Source organism: Otolemur garnettii, unplaced genomic scaffold, assembly GCF_000181295.1.
Source record: "Otolemur garnettii isolate 467f Iridium unplaced genomic scaffold, OtoGar3 scaffold00152, whole genome shotgun sequence".
NCBI lineage: Eukaryota > Metazoa > Chordata > Mammalia > Primates > Galagidae > Otolemur > Otolemur garnettii.
The window spans coordinates 765761-774159 of record NW_003852547.1 but is presented as its reverse complement, the minus strand read 5'-3'; positions in this window follow the sequence as shown (position 1 = coordinate 774159).

The window sequence follows — 8399 nt, the reverse complement described above, 5'->3', positions numbered from 1 at the left end:
AAAAAAAAAAAAAAAGAAGAAGTGACAAAGAAGCTAAACAAGGTCAACACGACCTAGTGTGAGATAAGGTACTGTTAGATTTTGTTTTTTCCTCTCGGGAAATTGCCTCACAAAGATGTCGTTATTAATCTGCTGAGGCTGCCATAACAAAGTGCCAGGGAGTCCGGGTGGCTTAAACAACAGAAATTTATTTCTCGCAGAGTTCTGAAGGTCCAAGGTCAATGTGTCAGCAGGTTTGGAGTCCTCTGAGGCCTCTCTCCTTGGCTTGCAAACGGCTGCTTTCCTGCTGTATCTTCGTGCAATTTTTTTCTCTGTGCATGTACATCTCTTGTGTCTTCCTTTGCATCCAAATTTCCTTTCCTTATATGGACACCAGTCATTAAAGTCATTATCATTTCAACTGAATCACCATTAAAGGCCCTATCTCCAAATATAAATAATTCTGAGGTACTGGGGGTTAGGGTTTCAACGTAATTCAGCCCACCTCAGAGACCAAAAACAGAAACATGAAAGCAAGTGCACATTCATTTCCTCCTAGCCTGTAAATGTCTAATTTGAGGATGTATCTATTGCCCTCAAGCCCTTAGCAATGTTCACAGGCACTAATAGTAGTTAACAGATAAGTTAAACCCTGAAAACTAAAGTTATCAGAAAGTTTAAAAGCATCCTAAGAAACCAACCAAAAATCAGAACTGACCAGTGGCTGGCTATTTTATGATATTAGGGAAGTATTAATTTTTAGTGTGATAGTGATATTGTAGTTATGTTCCTTTAAAGAACTTACATTTTAGGAGTACAGCAGAAATATCTACAGATGAAATAATTTAGTGTCCATAATTTTCTATAAAATAATTCAGGATTGGAAGGGGGCATATGAAGTAAGAGCGAGTACACATGAAACAAGATTGGCCTGAAATGATGATTGTTGAAGATGGGTGATGAATACACATAAATTCATTAGATTACTTGCTCTACTTTTGTAACTATTTTCCAAGAAAGAAAAGTCCTTGTTTTCCAACAGCTTATGACATAAGGAGTCAGACATTCCAAAAAATAGAATAGAATGTAGTTAAACAAAGTATACAACAAAGTGCTAAGCCAGCTCTAAGGGCAGCACCTCCTCTGACTGCCCAGCATGGGCAGAAAGTGTCAGGGAAGATGTCAAACAAGAGTCCTGTGGCAGAATTTCCACATGTGGTATGACTTACTAGTGGCCTTGTTAGTTAAGAGAACAGGTTCGAGAGCCAGACCACTTGACCTAGAGTTTCTGCTCCTGAGTCCTTCTGTGAGACATTAGGCAGGCTGTGTGTAATGTCTCTGTGCCTTAAATTCTTAACCTAAAAAATGGAGATTATAACCATATATACTTCACAGGCCTGGAGTTAGGAGTCGATAAGCTAATCCATGTGCAAGATGCTTAGAAGACAGTAGGTGAACAATAAACATCAGCTGTTAGCAATGGTAGCTGAATCCTAGCTCATGATACCACATGTTTTGAAAGTTTCCTCTAATTTCAGTGTTATTTTTGTTAGACTGTAAATCTGTAAAGTAGGGACTATGTCTTACCTATGTCCCCAGAACCTACCTAAGGCCATGTCTATCATAGGCCTTGACCGGGCAACCCTTCCTTCAGGTGGCAGGGAAGGAGCCACCAACAGCCTCTGTCTGACCTCCTCTCCTTTCCCCCACACTACGCCCTTACTTCCCCAATTCTCTGGCTTCTGCAGCTTCCTTTCTTGCTTCCACTTCCTCCTCAGCTCTGTCTGCTCCAGGGATGTTCATTGACAAGTTGTGCCCTCTGTGCCCGTCCCTGCAGTGTTCTTTTTTGTTTTTTTAAGAGACAGAGTCTCACTTTATCACCCTCAGTAGAGTGCTGTGGCATCACAGCTCACAGCAACCTCCAACTCCTGGGCTCAGGCAATTCTGTTGCCTCAGCCTCCCGAGTAGCTGGGACTACAGGCACCTGCTATAATGCCCACTTATTTTTTTGTTGCAGTTTGGCTGGGGCTGGGTTTGAACCTGCCACCCTCAGTATATTGGGCCCTATCCATTGAGCCATAGGCACCACCCCCCTGCAGTGTTCTAATTCTTTTTTTCTGTCTCTCCCCACAGGTATGATATTGTCCAAACAGCCTCTGCCTCCTTTATTCTGAAACTAGTGAAGGGTGTAGGAATTTCTATACATTGGCCTCACACCTATTTGCAAGAAGTAGAATCCTCTGGGAAAAAGTAAAGCAGGTCATAAGGCCTTCAGCTGTAGCCCCAGCTTTGAGGAACTCCTGCAGATGTATTTGTACCATCAGCTGACACCTCACTGTGGTGTTCTGGGGATTCAGAACTGCTTGGGAAGAGAAGGAGGGTGTGATGAGAAGGAACCCACCTTTCTCATTTCCCAGAGCAGACTCATAGAGAAAGAAAATATGAAGATGCAGAGCCGGAGAACTAAGAAGATACAAGCCCACAGGTGGCTACAGACTCTAAGATGAAGCAGGAAGGTCAGATGCAGCTCCCTGAGAGCACAGAGTGCCCTCTGCCCTGAGTCACGCTGTGGTGGCGAGAGTAGGATCCTGGTTGCCCCAAGAGTAGAGACTGCTGGTAGATCATTAGCCAGCTACTTAGGAGCAAAAGGAATGGTGACCTCTGAGGGACCTCACCCCGCCTGTTCTTCCCTAATTTTCTCTGAGAGGACAATTCAAAGCTAAGTCCCCAGCCCTAGGTTTGAGGGTTGTAACATGAAAAGGGTGAGAGAAGAGATCACAGAGCAGAAATGAGGCAGTGGAGAGAACAAACTACAGAGAACAGCGTGAGCAGGCCTGGTTAGAAGTCAAGATCTCCAGACGTGTGCCAATCCCCTTCACTGCCTGGGCTCTGTATGACGTGAGCCTTGTCCCCTGCTGGGAGCCTACCTGAGCCCAGAATTTTCCATGCTTGGGGCTAGAGCAAGGGAGAAAGGGGAACTGGAAACACAAAGGCCAATAAATACAGCAGAGTAGCAGGTTCCTGAGATACTAAGTGTAATTTTGTTTTTCTTTTTACTACACTGTAGCTCTCAGCTCTTACTAAGTGTGATTATAAGGAAATGAAACTGGTTTTTCTGTAGTTCTCAGATTGGTATTAAAAGTGAATTTTCATGATAAGTGATCAAAAAAAATCTGTTTGTGACCAAAATATTCTGAGTGATGACAAAACTTTTGGAATGGATGTATATTTATTCCCATGACAACTACTTTTAAGGTGCCCATATTTACCTGGATGTCATATAAAACCTTACACCTATAACTCATATGAGTCTCTTAACTTACTTACTAAGAAGGTTGATGCTAGCAGGAGCATCATCCAGCCCTGTTTGGTTCAGAGAAGGGGGCAGAGGTAGAAACGGACAAAAATGACACTACATTTCAACCCAAGAAGGGTTTTAGTATGTCCATAAAGCTGCTATAAAAGAAAAAATAGAGCCTTAAGGCCTGAATCAGGGCCTGGATCAGCTGGCTGGAGTTTACATTCAGTTATATCCTATAAGCCCATTAAGCCCATAGCCATTATCCTAAGTGACGTAGTTAAAGAATGGAAAAACAAACACCACGTGCACTTTCTGTTAAACTGGAACTAACTGATAAGCACACATGTGGGCAGAGGGAAGTAAAACTCAGTGGAAATCAGAGGGGAGGGCAATAGAGAACCATTAAACGGCTTTAATGTTGGCAAAAATGTGGTCAGATTTTTGTTTCCTAATACCACTCTAAAATTAGACTGGAGGCAAAAAAGGGAGACAGAGAGAAGACTGTTGCAGTGATTTAGAGAAGGAAATGTCTGAAAAAGTAGTGTGAATAAGGTGGGGAAAATACCGGACAGATTGGAAAGAACTCTAGGATGTGGCAATGTTGAGACTGAGTGATCGACTAGACGAAGGAGTGATAAAGAGAAGAGTCAAGGATGACAGACAAATTTTTTGGATTACTGTAAGGTACTATCTACTGACTGAAAAAACATGTTTTAAGAATCAGGTTTGGGGGGGGGGAAGAAGATGGTGGACCAGGAGGATTGTTCAGCTGAGCTCTCTTAGAACAAGTGAAAAAAGAGAGAGCCCAGTCATACCTCGCTCAGGGACCTTACACAGAGTGGTAGCTCAGGGAGCACAGCAAGGAGATAGTGAGCTAGATACAGTTTATGACCCAGAGCATGGAAATCTGATGAATTAGGCTGAATTAGGCAAGTGATTGCAACTGGCTAGGATCAGCTGGCCATCACGGAGGTCTGGGACAGAAGGAATCTTTTCCAGAGTTTTCAGTTGTAGGGGGAAGCTGCACATTGAGTGGAAAGCTTAGAAGAGTGGGTGGACTTGAACAGTATACAGCAACCAGAATTGAATGCCTGGTGGAGTGGATTTGCCATAGGTTTAGTGGCTGGTGAGGCAGCCATACTGAGAAAGTCTAGGTGGCCAGGGACTTGCCATTGTGGGAAGGTCATCAGAAGGTCTTAGCAGGGGCCTAAAGTGCACAGCCATCTTAATTCCACCTACCACGATCAGAATTCCACTCTTGGGACAGGCTGAGGGTCTCCTGCACCCCATGGGAGCTGGAGTCAGGAGGCACTGTGAGATCTGCCCCTGAAGGATTCTTGTGAGCTTTAAGATTCCAACCCAGCAGGATTTGAATGCTGAGAAAACAATCAAGCGATCACTGAAGGCAACTAAATTTGGAATAAGGACCATAGAGGTTGCTGGCTGTGCTCTCCATCTCCTAAATAAACCATAGCACTACCTTATGTCCTGGTGATGTATTGAGACATATTGTCATCAAGAGCAAGGACTTCTGTTTATCTGGCCCCAAGGAAGAGTTTGGCTTTGCTAGGGCTGACCTAGGCACTGAGACAAGGTAATTTGAAGCAAAGGGGGCAGTGCGAAGGCAAAAGAAGGACAAGGAGATGAACAAGAAGAAAGAACACATGAGGAGGAACCAACAGAAAAATTCAAGCAACATGAAAAACCCAAACAAAGGAACTCCCCCAAGGGGCCATGAGGCTGTTACTGCAGAAGATTCCACCTATAAAGAATTAATGGACTTGACAGAAAGGGAATTTAAAATATAGACAATATAGATAAAGGTAATAAAATGAATGGATGAGAAAATGAAAAAGACAGAACTAAAATTCAGATGAGAGATATGTAGAATATAGAAAGGATATGGCGGAGCTTAAGGAAATGAAGGAGACAATCAGGGAATATAAAGATGCAGTAGAAAGTATCAAAAATAGGTTAAACCATGGAGAAGAAAGAACCTCAGAGTTAGAGGATAAAGTTTTGGGGTTAACCCAGGCAGTTAAAAAAGCAGAAAAAGAGAGAGAGAGAGAGAGAGAGAGAGAGAGCAGAACAAATGCTTAGAGAACTACAAGACTCCATAAAGCATTCAAACATATGAAAGTTAGGGATTCCTAAAGGGGAAGAAGATTGTCCCAAAAGAATGGAAGCCCTACTAGAGACTATCATAACTGAAAACCTCCCAGTTTTACTAAAGACCCCAAAACACTCCTTTCAGATGGATATCAAACCCCAGATCATCTCAACTCAAATAGACCCTCTCCAAGTCACATTGTAATGAACCTGTCCAAAGTCAAGATGAAAGAAAAAATTCTACAAGCAGCCAGAGTAAGCACCAACTGCCCTACAGAGGCAGAACTATTAAGATGACAGCAAACTTTTCAACTGAAACCTTCCAAACCAGAAGAGCATGTTCATCTACCTTCAATATTCTTAAACTAAACAATTTTCAACCCAGAATTCTGTATCCTCCTAAACTAAGCTTCAAAATTAATGGAGAAATCAAATATTTTGCAGATATACAAGCACTGAGGAAATTTGCCACAACAAAGACCAGCTCTACAGGAAATACTTAGACCTATTCTCAAAACTGACCATCACAAAGGACCCCAGCAAAATAAACACCCAGAAGCTAAAGGTTAAAACTTAGCTTCCAAAATGGCACAAAGGATAAAACTACACAATGGACTTTCACAAAATAAGATGAATAGAACTCCACCACACTTATCAATTCTCTCAATAAATGTCAATGGACTGAATTCACTACTGAGGAGGCGCAGGCTGGCTGATTAGATAAAAAAGCACAAGCCATCCACATGCTGTCTCCAGGAGACACACCTCACCTTGAAGGACAAATCAAGACTCAGGGTTAAGGGATGGAAAACAATATTTTAAGCAAATGGAAATCAGAAGAAAGGAGGAGTTGCAATCTTATTTTCAGCTACAAGCAGATTTAAAGCAACTGAAGTTAAGAAAGACAAAGATGGACACTTTATACCAGTCAAAGGAACAATACAACAAGAAGACATTTCAATTTTAAATGTTTGTGCACCCAACTTAAATGTTTCCAGATTTAGGAAACAGACCTTGATGGGTCTGAGCTATATAATATGCCATTACACCATAATAGCCAGACACTTTAATACCCTTCTGACAGAACTGGACAGATCCATTAAACAGAAACTAAACAAAGATACAAAGGACTTAAATGTGACCCTGGAACAAATGGGATTAATAGACATATACAGAACACACCATCCCAGAGCTAAAGAATGTACATTTTTCTCATACTCCAAAGTCAACCACATCCTAGGATACAAATCAAACCTCAGCAAAATTAAAAGAATAGAAATTATACCTTGTATCTTCTCAGACCACAAGGCAATAAAGGTGGAACTCAACTCCAACAGAAACATTCATCCCCACACAAAGACTTGGAAATTAAACGACCTTATGCTGAATGATAGTTGGGTTCAGGAAGAGATGAAAGAGGAAATCATTAAACTCCTCAAATGTAACAACAATGAAGATACAACTTACCAAAACAGTGGGATATAGCAAAAGCAGTATTTTTGTTATTGTTGTTGCTGTTGTTGTTTTTGAGACAGAGTCTCAAGCTGTCACTCTGGGTAGAGTTCTGTGGCATCATAGCTCACAGCAACCTCCAACTCAGGCTTAAGCATTCCTCTTGCCTCAGTTTTTCTATTTTTTAGTAGAGACAGGGTCTAGCTTTCGCTCAGGCTGGTCTCAAACTCATGAGCTCAAACAATCCACCCACCTCAGCCTCCCAGAATACTAGGATTACAGGCATGAGCCACCGCAACTGGCCAGCAAAAGCAGTCTTAAGAGGGAAATTTATCACATTAGATGCCGATATTCGAAAAACAGAAAGAGAGCATACCAACAAACTCATGAACCATCTTATGTAATTGGAAAAAGAAGAATGATCTAATCCCAAACCCAGCAGAAGAAAAGAAATAACCAAATTTAAATCAGAGATTAATGATATTGAAAATAAAAGAATCATTCAGAAAATTAACAAAACAAAAATTGTTTTTTTCAAAAAAATAAATAAAATTGATATAAACCTGGCTGGGTGTGGTGGCTCATGCTCATAATCCTAGCACTCTGGAAGGCTGAGGCAGGTGGATTGCTTGAGCTCACAAGTTTAAGAACAGCCTGAGCAAAAGTGAGACCCTGTCTCTACTAAAGCTAGAAAAACTGAGGCAAGAGGATTGCTTAAGGCCTAGTTGGAGATTGCTATGAGCTATGACACCACAGCACTCCACCCAAGGCGACAGCTTGAGACTCTGTCTCAGAAAAAAAAAAAATTGATAAACTTTTGACCTGATTAACTAGAAACAGAAAAGTAAAATCTCTAATAACATCGCTCAGAAACAATAAAGGGAAAATAACAACATATGCCACAGAGATTCAAGAGATCATCTCTGAGTACTACAAGAAACTCTATGTCCAGAAGTTTGACAATGTAGAGGAAATAGATCAATACTTGGAATCACACCCTCTCCCTAGACTTAATCAAGAAGAAATAGATCTTTTGAATAGACCAATTTCAAGAACTGAAATCAAAGAAATAATAAAAAAAATCTCCCAACAAAAAAATGCCCTGGTCCAGACGGCTTCACACCAGAATTCTAGCAAACCTTCACAGAAGAGCTTATAACCATACTGCAGAGGTTATTCTAAAAAATTGAGAAGAAAGAAATCTTCCCCAACACGTCCAAAGAAACAAACATCACCAGGAAATCATTATAATTAAAAGAATAGAAATTAAACCTTGATACCAAAACCAGGAAAAGAGCCAACCAAAAAGGATAATTTCAGGCCAATTTCACTAATGAATACAGATGCAAAAATTCTTAATAAAATCCTAGCCAATAGATTACAGCTACATATTTAAAAAATCAAATCAAGTAGGTTTCATCCCAGAGATGCAAGACTGGTTTAACATATGCAAGCCCATAAACATAATTCACCATATCAACAGAAGCAAAAACAAAGACTATATGATCCTCTCAATAGATGCAGAAAAAGCATTAGATAAAATTCAGCATCCTTTTCT